Source organism: Acomys russatus, chromosome 22 (genome assembly GCF_903995435.1).
Source record: "Acomys russatus chromosome 22, mAcoRus1.1, whole genome shotgun sequence".
Taxonomy (NCBI): Eukaryota; Metazoa; Chordata; class Mammalia; order Rodentia; family Muridae; genus Acomys; species Acomys russatus.
In genome coordinates, this window is record NC_067158.1 from 37,749,324 (window position 1) to 37,765,258 (window position 15,935).

Below are 15,935 nucleotides of genomic sequence, written 5' to 3' on the forward strand. Positions count from 1 at the left end.
ATCTATTCTCCACATCCCTAGCACTTTAACAGTAAGCTGATACAGGAAGTGTTGTCAAACAATAATGCTATTTTTGTTAAGCTGCAAGTGATTGACTGGCAATTTTCATTCATGTTGTCATTTTATTTACTTTTAGAGTGGGATTCAACAACATACTATTTTTAGTGTTTCTAAGATTTCGATAGGATAGTGTAGAATGTGTAATGCCAGCATTTCTTAGATGATGCTTTTGACGTCCTATAATACCATGACATACCCCCAAGTGAAACCGGATTCAGATCCCCGTGGAGGTCTTTTCGTAATTTTATGCGGGTTTTGCTGACATTTACATTGGTTTTCCATGTCTCTCTTAGGGGTGAGGGTGAAACTACCATCCTTCTAGAGGACGACTGCGAGTACTTCACAATAATCCGTCTAAATATAAACTAATGAACATTATTAATACCTAGGCATGTTTTGGCATGATCTGGAGTGTTATCTTCCTCCAGGCTGTAGGAGACCTTTGAATATGTGTTTGAAGATAAGATTTAGAAAAGATCCATAGGTTCTGAAATTTAGCTTCCTGCCCAACATGTTCATTGTTCTTTTCTCTCTGATTTGTACAGTTAAAAATCATATAGGAACAGCTCAGTAAATATGTTTTAGATAAAATGTTCAAACGCATTTCTTGTAAATGTGTGAAAGAAATATTTTATTCTACGGTATCATGTGTCTGTGCTTTGCAAATAATTTCTATTCCTTTATGTAGTTAACATTATTTATTGACATTGTTCTACAAAACAGTCTTTACAATCATGTGCCTCTTTCTCTATTTATTGATAGAATTTATTCTTTGAAAATTTTGCATGTGTACATAATGAGTTATAATTATCTTCACCACACACCTTCTTTTATCTTCCCTTACTATTGTCTACCCTTCTTCCTCTCTACTACTATTCTCTTTCTCATGTTCATGAACTTTAAAAAAAAAAATTATGACCCACTGAGTTTAATGCAGCCTATCCTCAAAGTCGCGGGTGTCAAATGGCAATCACAGGTTGGAGGGGCTCAGCAGCCCTACCATTTACTTGATAGCCAATGACTATTTAAACATGTTGAAGAAGGTAGTAATTATCTTCAGGTATGCATTCAAAGATATTTTTGGTGTCTCCATTATGCTCTTAGAATTTTCTAATTTATTAAGAGGCAGAAGACTGTATCACAGTTAGAGTTGAATTCTCACTATCTTACATGATTTTCCTTTACAGTGGCAAAATATTCTGACATAAATGACTTAAAAATAAATTATTTACTTAGTCCCTTGTTCCATACTGCAGTCTATCAGGCCATCATGGCTGGGATGTCAAAGGGGGCTGTGAGAACTGATTATATTAGAACTATAGTCAGGAGAACAACAAACAGTTTTCAGCTTGCTTTCTCTACTTATGTAATCCTGTATCTCCTGCCCAGAAAACAGTGGGTCACCTATAGTGGGCAAGTCATTGACCAAGCACAATGATCTTTAGTAAACAGGCAACATGTTAGCTAATTCTAGACAATCCTTCACTGAGTTCTTTTCCCAGCAGATTCTAGACTCTGTAAAATTGTCAATTAAATATAACCATCACATTTATCATACCAGATTACGTACTTTTTCACCCAATAATCTTATTCTCATTTAAAAGATAATATATCAGAAAACCAAGTTTGATGAGGCAGTTGTATTCTTTTATGAGGTAATTGTGTGTAAATAAATCATCACTTGAAATAATTCTACAATTTTTGCTAGTTGTTATTACTTAACTGACAGGTGGCATTGGGAGTTTTCTTAATGTACAACATAACACTTTGAAGTATATATACATTGTGGAATGTATTAACATAGAAAAGTGACAAGTTCATTATCCCGCACAGATCTTTTTTGTGTCTGTGTGGTGATGACATGTATATTATATAAAAATGTGATATATTTTAAACAAAAAAAATGTTACCTTTAGCCACTTTGCTATGCAGTAGATCTCTCAAACTTTATTCCTCATGAGTGTACACTGTGAATCCTGCAAGCAGATTCCTCTTCCCTATTATTCATCATTACTCCAGCCTCTGATAATCAGGATTCTATATTCACCATTTGTGAATAAAGTTAACAAATTCCACACAGGACCCCGATCAAGCAATCCTTGTCTGTCTCTGCCTGACTGGATTCATTTAGCATTGTTTTCCCCACGTTTATGCATACCATGACAATGGCAGGCCCTGATCAGGAGAGTCAAGTAGATGAGAACATAGAGAAACATAGACAAAGGAAGACGATACTAAATCTATATCTGTCTCTCAGAGACAGCAACCTGGATGGTTCCTGCAGGAGTATTTGAACATATTTTGCAATGGAACCGACCACCAGTCAGTCTCTGTATGTAGAAAGATTGAAGAGAGAGGCCTGCCAATTTTAGGAGTGTCTGTGAATTTGAAGGTTACTCCCATATGCATACTCCATGAAGGTAATTGTATTATAGCATAACATTATATATATATATATATATATATATATATATATACATATATATACACATATATGTGTGTATACATATATACACAACAGCCATAAGCAGCAAAATTTTAAAAGATATTTTAGAAGCACGTCCTCATGCTTATTACTATGATACTCAAGACATTTCTAACCCTATAATAATACACAAAATTTCATGTAGTATATATTGAGTGTGGAAATATATCACACTTCACTATAAATCATATGTGTCTATAGTACATATTTCAAGTGTTGCCTCAAGAAAGCTTGCAAAAAACATAAGCGTTGAATGGGCTTGAGGGTTATGATCAATTGCCCATGTGTACCATGGAAGCTAACCAAGGTGTGTATGCACAGACATTACAAATTAATATGACCGTAAGTTGAAAAGCAGTCAGTGTGTGTGTGTGTGTGTGTGTGTGTGTGTGTGTGTGTGTGTGTGTACTAGAAGTAGCAATAGTAGTAGTAGAGCATGTTATGCCCTAGTTAGAAGTAATTAAGAAATTATGAGGGCCTACGCTGATTATTTTACATAGTTTAGAGCAGATTATTCATGTTATCTGCATAATTTGCTTCTATACTGTATACTAAAATTATATATATATACATATGTATATATGTATATATATATATATACACACACACACACACATACCAAGAGTGTTTCAGTATATTTTTTCAAAACAGAGTTTCTCTCTGTAGCCTTGACTTTCCTGGACTCACTTTATAGACCAGGCTGGCCTAGAGGCCAATGGTCTGCCTGCCTCTGCCTCCCTGAGTTGTGAGATTAAAGATGTGTGCCACTACACCTGGCTCTAAGGTTGGCATTCTTAAGCAAAATGACTTATTTCTTAAAAGCGTAAGGGAGGCTATTGCTTTAATTTTATGGCTAAGGATGTAGAGGATTGTGCAAATTTTATAACTATCGAGAAAATGGGGAGCTATCCATTTAAACCTTGTCAGCAAAAGGAATGTAGTTGATACTTCTGTGTGATGTTTTAACAAGTTTTAGCCTGTTGACATTTTGAGTATCATTTTTGTTATTTGACAATTTAAGATTATTTAACTAAAATTATTTATGTACATAAGTGTATGTCTGTGTCAATGTATGTCATATGTATGCAGGTGTCTTTGGGAGCCAGAAAGGGTATTGGATTCCCTGGAACTACAGGTACAGGCAGCTGTAAATCAGCAAACATGGATTCTCGGAGCCAATTCTCTTGGAATGCAGCTAGGGCTCTAACCTAGAAGCTGTCTCTCTAGGTCCCATTTGCCTTGGTATGAGAGGTCTGTGTATCTGGCAGATCTGCTCAGATTGCTTTTACTTTCAAAAGGAAAATGTTTCCAATATTTCTGTAAAACTGTAAGAACATATCAATTTGATTTCTCCACATTTTGGGTTATATCTTTTTTCTTTATACAAGTAACCAAAGACATTGCAGAAATGCACATAAATTATATTAATACATATTCCTCCAGGTTCACCAGCAATTCAAACTTATATTCTGAAATCCCAAGTCAAGTACACATCTTTGAAAAGCAATACCTTTTTAAATTACTCCTGCATCGTCTCTATCAAATTTGCAAACTACAGCGACTGGTATTTCTAAACACTATGGGATCTCTGATCTATACCACCTGAGGATTAGTATTGTTTTTTAACCACATGCACTTGTGATGATAACAAAAGTCAAAGAAATTTGTGTAACGCATTGAGTTTGAAGACAGACATGAATAAATTGTTCTGTGTAAGTTATTGTGGATTTTCCTTTCTCTTGCTGTTCATATTGTTTGATCTGTTTTTTCACACTCTCACATGACTTTTGCACAGGATATAGAATGTGTTCCTTGATATGAGCATACTATTAGGAAACAAAATATGTAGAGTGGTCACTGAACTTCTCTTAGCAAAAATTTTATAACTAATTATCGTGCAAAGAGAGACATTATGGTTTGCCTTCCAGATTGTATGAAATGTGTGTGTGTGTGTGCACGTCCATGTCTCTATCTGTCTGTCTTTGTAACTGTCTCTGTCTGTCTGTCTGTCTGTTTGTCTGTCTGTGTGTGTGTGTGTGTGTGTGGTGTGTGTGTGTGTGTATATGTGTGTGTGTGTTGAAGAGGAAAACTTTTGTTAATCACATAACTTGATCTACTATGATAATTTTTGCACAAGGTAAAACGGTGTAACTCATGCAAAAATTTTCAAAGTTAATCCTTAACCACAGAAATCTCACATTTGTGGTACAAGTAGCTATGTAATATACTTAACAGTCATAAAAGAGCACTACCTCTGTGTTAAACAGTAATGCTAGCAAGCCTTGTTGGCATTGCATAAATCCCATAGCTGTTTGTCTGTAACACAACTTCTGCAAAACTCTGGTGACTTAACACTTACACACACATTGTTCACCCTTGTTATAATTTTAAAACTTCAGATATAACAGAGCTATGTAAAATCCACTGATAGTCCTGTGGAATGTACTAAGAAATCAATAAGGTAGAGGGGAAGTTAAAGAAGATAAAATCCCGGAGAGGAAGTTAAACAAGATAAAATGTCACAAACATGTCACAAGCAATGCCCAACCTCCATAACAAACCATACCTTTAAGAGTAAGCATTATGGGGAGTGTGAGAGGCTATTCTCTGGAAATATAAAAGCAGCATTAAAGTCATTACACTTTTAATTTTGCTAAGCTGGTCACCCTAGTGTTCAAGGATAATGACTGCTGACTGCAGAAGAAGCAGATGAAAGTTCAATGCTACAGGAATGTGCTGCTCACACTAGTGACCATCTTTACCAAGGCATAATGTACCCTAATGCCTTTAAAGCAGACCATATATCTATGCATACATATTTTTGCAGATATTCATTGAGTTTAAGAATAAATATAGTGCATGTACAGTTACGTGCTTTAAGTTATATCCTTTCTTATTTATGTTTATTCAATCTTTTTTCATGAATTTAGGAATGAGATAGGCTTCTCTACCCTAGTCCTGTGAAACTCCAAGCTTAAAATGTCAAATGCCAGTTTTCTCAAATACAGAACTTTCTAGAGGTGGCAGAGGATTAAATGAGCTCATGTGTATTAAGAATTTAATATAGTGCAAGCTCCAAGCTTTGGCACATGTCATCAAAATAATATCACATACTATACCAGCACCACTGCATGCCAGGCTTTTCTCAAAATTACTTAATTCTATCCTAAAAATACATTTCTGACACAGTCGTGACATTATCAAGTGAGAACGTGGAGCAACTGACAGGTGAAGCAGATGTTTGTAGTTGTAGTAAGTGGCAAGTGGCTATATTTGGACTTCGGGCTAAGCATCTTGATGTGGAGTTCCATGTGCTCTTGGGAACACTTACACAGATAGCCCTTTATGCTAATGTACATAGAAGCAGAATGATGATGATAAAAATTCAAATTAGTTGTCCCAGGACATAAAAAAAAATGATACCCAGTAATATATACAGTCATGACGCTAATGTATTAGTGTCAGCAAATATTTCATTGGCGTTAGTTTGGGATGTTCCAAAGATAGTTAGTACATTGATACGTTCTCTTTAATGCAGAATAGAAAGAATTTAAAAGCCAAGTGTGGAGAGCAGATGAAGGTTTGAGTGAATATGTATTGTTGACATGAGCACTGATATGTCAAAGATGTCAACGCCTCAGACCCATGAGATGGCAATGGCAGGTCTGTATCAGTGGAAGGTCAAGGTGTTCCCATTGTTCAAGGGTAGATTATGATGAACACCGGACCTGTAGCTGAAAGTTATATGTGTACAAGATATCAACTTGGCAGATACCAATTCAGAGATTAACTAATCTACTTCCATGTTCATGTATAAAGTGATCTAAGTATCTGGGCTGCTGCCATATCTCCATTCAAGTAAATGTTCTGTGGATTCTAGCTTTAAATGACTTGTGTCTATCACTTTCTGTCAGGGTTCCAGGATCCAGTGGCATCCTCTGTGGCCATAGGTGATGAACGCACTCTAAGAAGTAGTAACCAAAGGAAAAATGTAGCCAATAGTGGTAGTCTTGCGGAAAGGAAACATGCAGCAGGCAGGAAGTAAGGAACATCATAGTCCTGAGAGAGTGCTCTAAAAGCTTTGAGGGAAAACAATAAATGCAAGAGAAAACTGTACTGAGAAACAGCCAGTGAGGTGATTGTAGTGGAAGTCCTTCTTTTTAGTTAGAAAATGTGGAAACACGTGAGAGCTGGCACAAAGCCAAACACATGTGAACAACCCATACACTGGGAATGGAATGGTCCTTGTTTCTACCTGGGGTAGAACTGACCAGAAAAATAAAATCCTTTAACGACTCGGCATTTTAAACAGCATTTTGAGGTTTAGATTTGGGAAACTTACTGAACCACCTGTGTTTTTATTTTATTTAAACAGAAATGCTCTTTCCAAACTCTAATTAAAGTCTGCTGTTTAGACCAGTCTTTTATGTGGTGGGTGCAGTCATAAAATATTTGATCCTTTAATGCTTTGGTGAGCCACCACTGCTGTTTAGAGAGAGGAGGGCAACGTGGAGGAAAACCTGCTCATTTCTTTCTGCCTGGTGGGAGGTATTTTAAAAGGTAGAGCCATGGAGATCAGAAAATATAAAGAATTGTTGCAGTCCTCATATATTGTGATATTTGTCTTTTCAAGAGTACCTAGTGTCCTCCTGGTACAATACTATTCAAACTTAAAAGACCCCATTTTATTATTAGAGGCATTACTATAAAGCATCCCTGAAGGTAACCTGGGTGCAGAAGGCAAGGGTTAATTTGGAGGCATAATTAACTTCAGTAAAGCACTCTGCCCAAATCCAGCAGGAATATGTTCTGCTCACTCAAGTTTTACAAGAAAGCAGCCATGCTCATTCAGTCTCCCATTATCTATGACTGTCATACCAGCATTACTGTACAATAAAGTCATGGTAGCAAAAATAATATAACCCCAGAAATGAAAATACCTGATGAATGACCATTTACAGAAAGTTTGCAGACTACAATTCATAAGTATAAGCCCCAACATGAGCTTAATAATTTTCTAGCACTGTAGTGTTATCACTTTGTTTCTGTTTCATTCAAGATTCTGAAGTGTGTTATCATGCATGCCTAATAGGAGAGTAATGATTTTTGCTAAAGCCTGACTGTAAGCTCATGGTATAGCAAAAACAAACAAACAAACAAAAGAACCCTATATATACATGAAAGAAATGTGAGTGCTATGGCTTGGATGTAAAATATCTCCACAACTTTATGTGTAGTTACTCATTTCCTTGATGGTAATGTTGATTTGGGTGGTTATGAGAGCTTCAGAAAGAAGTGGTTGAAGGGGATGGAAAGGAAGGCTTTGTTGTTATAGCCTGGCCCCACTTGTGTGTTCTCATCCTACTGCTGCTCTTCTTTCTGTCCCAGCACAGTGTAAGCAGGTAAAGTATTCCACGTGCACTTCCTCTCCACCATGGAGCTGGCTGCCTGGTCACAGGAATGTCTTGCAATTGTGGACTGGATTCCATCAAACTATAAAAAACAAACAAACAAAAAAAAAATGAATCCCTTCCTCAGGTAAGTTGCTTCTTGTTAGTTATTTGGTCCCAGCAACAAGAAAAGCCACTGATGCACTGAGTGTTAATGTGGTGATTCTCTTCTGCTGCTTATGTGATTTTATGGCTAGATTCTGACTTAATTGATCATCAAGGGAATTGATTTGTTCAGTTTCTAAGTCCTGCTTTCTGGTAGGTGTCAGTGGTGGAAAGTTCATTTTTCTCTAGTGTTTTGTCATTGTCCTCTAGTGTCTAGGATGACAAATGGAATGGTGATGAAATATATGATTGGGATGCTTAGGAATAAAATGGTTTCTAGATACTCAAGAAAGGTTAATGGTTGTATGTAAGAGAAGTATGCATCTTCTTGAAGTCCTCTAATTTGAGTCACTTCATATAGTATAAATACTCATTTCCTAATAGAAAGTCAGTCCCAATATTCAGACAATGGAATGTCAAGTAGCCAGTAATACTGTTTGCCAAATTACTATAGAAATAAAAATATAATTTAAATTTTAATATATGCTAGAATTTTAACTTATAGAAGCTTATGATTTTACAAAATTAACAGTTCAATAATACATAAGAACAGAAGAAATATGTTTTAAAGTAGTAACATTAGAGAAAGTTCTAGAGTTTGGGGCTTATTTCTCATGGAGTTTGCACTTTATGTATTGACTGCCTGATAAGCTTTTTTTATCTCTATTTTACTTGTTCAATTTTATCTCAGGACTCTCTACATTTTCTTTAGGTCTATGTACAAACATCTAACAATGAAAGAGGAAGCCCTGACATTATGTAAACCTCTTCACAATATTTTTAATCAATTAAATCCTCCCCCTCACACACACAAATATCCAAGCAAGTGAATACTTCATCATTTTCTTTGGAATGAAAGCCATATGCCCAGAGAAAAGTGACCTATTGATAAAGAATTGATGGATCAATGAATAAGACAATAATTCCATAAGGAGAAAATGTGACTCATTGGACTGTAGGTATTAGAGTGGTAAGACAGGAATGCCTCAAAAGATAAGAGATAAGCCCAGTCAGTTCATGGAGAGCTTGTGAACTCAGTGAAGAGATTTGTGTTTCAGGAGATGTAGAGGGAATAAGTGCCATAACAATCAGGTACTATAGGGAAACAGACTGAGAGAGCTGAGCCTTTAGTCAGGTGAACATGTAGTAGACTATTGTATTCATTTAAGTGGGAGAGCTTGGTCCTGTGCTTCAGGAATAGTTAAACAGATGAAGGAACTGAATAAAGCCCTTAAAGAAACACAGGAAAATACAATTAAATTGGAGGCAAAAATGAAAAAAAAAAAAAAAACTGTTCAATACCTAAAAATGGAAATAGAAGTAAAAAATAAAACATAATCTGAGGCAATCATGGTGATGGAAAACCCAGGGAAGAGGACAGGAACAACAGGAACAAGCAGTAGCAACAGATACAAGAGAAAGAAAAGTTGAATCTCAGATGTAACAAATACAATTGAAGAATTTGATACATCTCTTAAACAAAATGTAAAATCTAAACGTTCCTGACATAAATTATACCAGAAATCTGAGACAGTATGAAAAGACCAAACCTAAGAATAATAGGAATAGAAGAAGGAAAAGACTCCAAGCTCCAAGGCCCAGAAAATATTTTCTACAAAATCATAGAAGAAAATATCTCCAACAGAAAGAAAGAGATATAAATATACAAGAAGCTTACAGTATACCAAATAGATTGAAAAGAAAAGAAAATCTCCCTGCTACATAATTATCAAAACACTAAGTGTACAATACAAAGAAATAATATTAAAAGTTACAAGGGAAAAAGGCAAAGTCACATACAAAGACAAACCTATCAGAATTACACCTAATTTTTCAACAGAAACTATAAAAGCCAAAAGTGTCTGCACATATATTAGACAGACCCTAAGAACCATAGATGTTAGCCCAGACTACTATAACCAGCAAAACTTTCAATTAACATAGATAGGGAAAATAAGATATTCTATAACAAAATCAAGCTTAAAGAGTACCTTGCCACAAATCCAGCCCTTTAGATGATTCTAGAAGGAAAATTCCAACATAAGGAGATGGATTACACACAGAAAAACATAGGAAATAAATAATCCTACATCTACAAAATAAAACAAACAAAAAAAGAAAGCATGTGCACACACACACACACACACACACACACACACACACAAAACTACCCACACCAACACCATCAAACAAAAATAACAGAAATGAACAAATATTGGTCGTTAATATCTCTAAACATCAATGGACTCAACTTCCCAATAAAATGACACAGGCTAACAGAATGGATGAGAAAAAGGACCCATCATTATGCTGCATACAAGAAACATACTTCAACAATAAAGCTGATATTACCTCAGAATAAAGAGCAAGAAAAAGGTTTCCCAAGCAAATGGACCCAGGAAACAATCTGGAGTAGCCATTCTAGTATTTAGTAAAATAGACTTTCAACTAAAATTAATCAAAGAGATGAAGAAGGATACCTCATACTTATCAAATAAAAAAGAAACCAAGATGATGTCTTAATTCTGAACAACTATGCCCCAAATTCAAGGGCACTCACATTCATAAAAGAAACATTACTTAAGCATAAATCACACATCAAATCCTACACATTAATAGTGGGAGACTTTAGTACCCCACTCTCACCAATAGACAGATCATATAAACAGAAACTAAGCTGAGAATTAAGGAAACTAACAGATGTCATGAAACAAATGGCCCTAACAGATATCTACAAAACATTTCACCTAAATACAAAAAAACATATCTTCGTCTCAGCACCCCATGGAACCTTCTACAACATCAACCAGATATTCAGTCACAAAGCAAGCCTCAACAGATACAAAAAGATTGAAATAATCCATTGTATTTTATCACACTACCATGGATTAAAGATGGAACTCAACAACAACAAAACCAACAGAAATCTTACAAACTCATGGAAACTGAACAACTTTCTACAAATTTCAAGGACTAAATTAAGTAATTAAAGCCTTTCTAGAAATCAATCAAAAGGAAGGCACAACATACACAAAGCTATGGGACACAGGAAAAGTAGTGCTAAGAGGAAAGTTTATGGCACTAAGCGCCATCATACTGAAATTGGAGGGATCCAAGTTAACTTAACAGCAAATCTGAAAGCTCTAGAACAAAAAGAAGCAAACACACCCAAGAGGAGTAAATGACAGGGAATAATCAAACTCAGGGCTTAAATCAATAAATTAGAAACAAAGAGCAGTAAAAAGAATCAATGAAACCAAAAGCTGGATCTTTGAGAAAAGCAACAAGATAGACAAATCTTTAGCCAAAATAACTAAAAGGCAGAGGGAGCAATCCAAATTAACAAAATTAAAATGCAAAGGGTGACATAAGAACAGACACTGAAAAAATCCACAATCACTATTTTTCTTGATATATTCCACTTACCAAAATTGAATCAAGATCAAATAAACAACTTAAGCAATCCTATAACCCCTAAGGAAATATAAGCAGTCATCAAAAGTCTCCCAACCAAAAAAAAAAAAAAAAAAAAAAAATTCCAAAACGCAGATGATTCAGTGAAAATTTATATCAGACATTCAAAGAAGAGATAATACCAATACTTCTCAATCTATTCCACAAAATAGAAAAAGAAAGGATATTATCAAGCCTACTCTATAAAGACACAGTCATCCTGATACCTAAAATACAGAAAGAATTTCAACAATGAAAGAATTTCAGATCAAGTTCATTTATGATCATTGATGCAAAAATACTCAATAAAATACTTGCAAACTGCACGTAAGAGCACATCAAACACATCATCCACAATGATCAAAATAGGCTTCATCTCAAGGATGCATGGTGGTTCAACATATGAAAATTCATCAATTTATGTCTCCATATAAACAAATTGAAAGAAAAAAAAACATGTTTATATAACTAGAGACAGAAAGGGCCTTTGACAAAAATTGAATGCCCTTCCATGATGAAAATCTTGGAGAGGTCAGAGATACAGTTCCATACCTAAATATAATAAAGGCTATATACAGTAATCCTATAGCTAGCATCAAATTACATGGAGAGAAACTCAAAGCATTTCCACTAAAATCTGGAACAAGACAAGGCTGTCCACTTTCTCTATAGCCCTTCAATATATATTTGAAGTCCTAGCAGGAGCAATAAGTCAACTAAATTAGGTAAAGGGGATACAAATTGGTAAGGAAGAAGTCAAATCATCACTATGTGAAGATGATATGATAGTATGTATAAGCAACAAGCAACCCCAAAACTTCCACCAGAGAACTCTTACAGCTGATAAACACCTTCAGCAAAGTGGCTGGATACAAAAATTAAAAAAAAAATCACTAAACCTCCTGTGTACAAACAACAAACGGGTTGAGAAACATAAAATGAAAACTACACCCTTCACAATGACCACAAATAATATAAAATATCTTGGTACAGTTCTTACCAAGCATGTAAAAGATCTCTATGGCAAGAACTTCAAGTCTCTGAAGAAAGAAATTGAAGAAGATATCAAAAGATGGGAAGGTATCCCATGCTCATGGATCAGTAGAATCAATACAGTAAAAATGGCCATCATACCGAAAGCAATCTAATACTCAGTGCAATCCCCATCAAAATATCTACACAATTCTTTTGGGAAAATGCCAAATTTCATATGGAAAAAGAAACAAACAAAAAACCAGAATAGCTAAAACAACCCTGTACAGTAAAATAATATCTGAAGTACATCTATACAGGAATTCAAGCTATGCAACAGAGCCATAGTACGGGCATGGTACTGGCATAAAATAGACTGGTTGAACAAGGGAATAAAATCAAAGACCCAGAAATAAACCCACACACCTATAGACAGTTGATTTTTGATAAAGGAGCCAAAACCATACAATGGACAAAAGATAGGATCTTCATCAGATGGTACAGGTCTAACTGAATAACTCCATGTAGAAATTTACAAATGGATCCATATTTTTCACCCTGCACAAAACTCAACTCCAAATTGATCAAATACTCCAATGTAACACCAGATACATGAAATCTATAAAAGGAAAATTGGGGAAGAGCCATAAACTTATTGGCACAGGAGGCAATTTCCTGAACAGGAACCCAATAGCTCAGGCTTTAAGATGAACAATTAATGAATGGGAGTTCTTGAAACAGAAAAGCTTCTGTAAAGCAAAGGACACTGTCAATAGACAAAAGGACAGGCTACAGATTGGGAAAATATCTTCACCAATCCAACATCTGAAAAAGGGCTAATTCAAAACTATATAAAGAAATCAAAACATTAAACACCAACAAACATTCATACAAACAAAAAAACAATTTAAAAAGTGACAGATACTGGGACTTGTAGCCAGACTCTGGGCAAAATGCTGTGTGTTGTATGGAAGAGTTGGAGGATGGAAGGATGAAGGTTGAGGGGTTAGGGGATGTCAGGAGCTCCACAAGGGGACTAGCAAAGCTGTTGGATCTGGACCAAGTAGGGGCCTGCACAAACTTATGCACCAACCAAGGACATTGCAATCAGAAAACCTAGACCTCCTATTCATATGTAGCCAATGGACAACTCCTTCTCCCTGAGGAGAAGAAGTGGAGAGATCAGGGGACTGCCTCTGTCAGGAACTTTGGTGCCCATGATTTAATTCCTGCCTCTTGGTGGAGAAGACTTGTGGTAGCACAGAGGGATGGGAATCCAGAAGAGACCTGATAAGGTGTGGTCAGATGGTAGGGTAGGAGGACTCCACCTGTCAGAGGTCTAGGGGAGCGGAATAGGGCAGACGAGGGAGGGAGGGTAGGAACAGGAAGACAAGAGCAAGAGGATTACAATCAGGATATAATGTGAATAAATTATAATAAATTTTTAAAAAGAAAAAAATAATAGTGAATAGAAATAAAGAAAGAATTCCAAACAAAAGAATCTCAAATAGCTGAGAAGCTCTTAAAGAAATGCTCAACATTCTTAGTCATCAGGGAAATGCAAATCAAAATGACTTGTCAAAATGGCCAAGATCAAAAACTTAAGAGACAGAACATGCCCTAGAGGATGTAGCAAAAGGACACTCCTCCATTGTTGGTTAGAGTGCAAATTGAAATAAAAAACACAGTTTCTTTATCCATTCTTCTACTGAGGGATTCAAATGGTATACACTCACTTATATCTGCATACTAGCCCAAGGGGCATGTCCCATGAAAGCCTTCACTTACCAGGAAACTGGGACAGAGGGGAGGACATCCTATTGGGACTCTAGATGAGAGAAGCATGGGAAAATAGCAAAGTAGAAGGATCCAGAGGGTCCTAGAAACCTACAAGTAGAACATTATGATAGGCAGATTTGTGCCCAGGGGTCCTGCTCAAACAAAGGCACCAGCCAAGGACAATACAGGCGGTAAACTTTAAACCTGTACCCAGATCTAGCCAATGGACAGAACATTCTCCACAGTTGAGTGGAGAGTGGGGTATGACTTTCACACGAACTCTAGTGCCTCATATTTGACCATGTCCCCTGGAGGGGGAGGCCTGGTGGCACTCAGAGGAAGGATAGCAGGTTACCAAGAAGAGACTTGATACCCTATGAGCATATACAGGGGGAGGAAATCCCCCCGAGGAACAGTCATAGGGGAGGGAAATAAGGGGAAAATGGGAGGGAGGGAAGAATGGGAGGATACAAGGGATGGGATAACCATTGAGATGTAACTAGAATAAATTAATAAAAAAATTTAAAAAAAGAAATAAAAAACACTTTGTGAGTCAATCTTGCACTTTCTTAGAAAACAGGGAATAATTCTACACCAAAACCCAGCTATACCACTCCTGGGTATATACCCAAAAAATGCCCAATCACTCAACAAGAACACTTTTTCAACTATGTGTCCCAGTCTGTGGGACATATCAAACCAGGGTTCACGTAAAAGAGAGGGTACAAATTGGAAGAGACAGAGACACATGGGGTATGAGGCCAAGACAGATTGTGTTCAAGGCACCCATATTGCAGGCAAGTAGGCTTTATATAGCAAGACCACCACAAATTCTATTGCAATCTCACTTGCCCTAAGCCCCAGGGAAGAATGCAATCTGAAGAGTTTCCTGTAAGGACTTCCCTAATCCTCTGGGTAGTTCCCAGTAAGAACTTCCCTATGTATTACAAAGGTAAACAATCCAAAGATAGCCTAAGCACAAGACCTCCTTCAACAAAGGTCAACAACTGGAAGGTCACAGCATGCAGCCTAAGCATGGGATTTAGCATGGCTCCCCACAACTATGCTCATAGCAGCTTTATTCATAATATTCAGAACAATCTAGATGTCCCTCAACCAAAGAATAGATTTTTTAAAAACTGTGTACATTTACACAAAGGAATAATACTCACCTATTAAAAACAAGAAAATCCTAAATTTTCAGGCAAATGGATGGAGCTAGAAAAGGATGTCCTGAGTGAGGTAACCAGACCCAGAAAGACATACATGGTTTGTATTCATAAGTGAACTTTAATCATATTCTACAGGATGAATGTACTACAATTCACAGGCCCGAAGAAGATAAGTAGCAAGGAGGATCCAAGGGAGGATGCTCAAATCTCACTCAGAAGGGGAAATAGAAAAGACAGAGATAATGGTTGAAGAGAGGGAACAAGTTAGGAGAGGGAGTGCAGGGAGATACAAGGGTAGAGAACTGACCATAGGATAGCAGAGGCAGGAGAACAGAAAGCCTGCAGAGAAAAGAGAAACTGTGGGTGGGGGCATATCTGTGACAAGCTGGAGACCTAAGTCAGGGTAGGCTTTAGAGAGTATGAGGGAAACTCTGGAAGAGCCTTCTAAGAGCAGAGGCC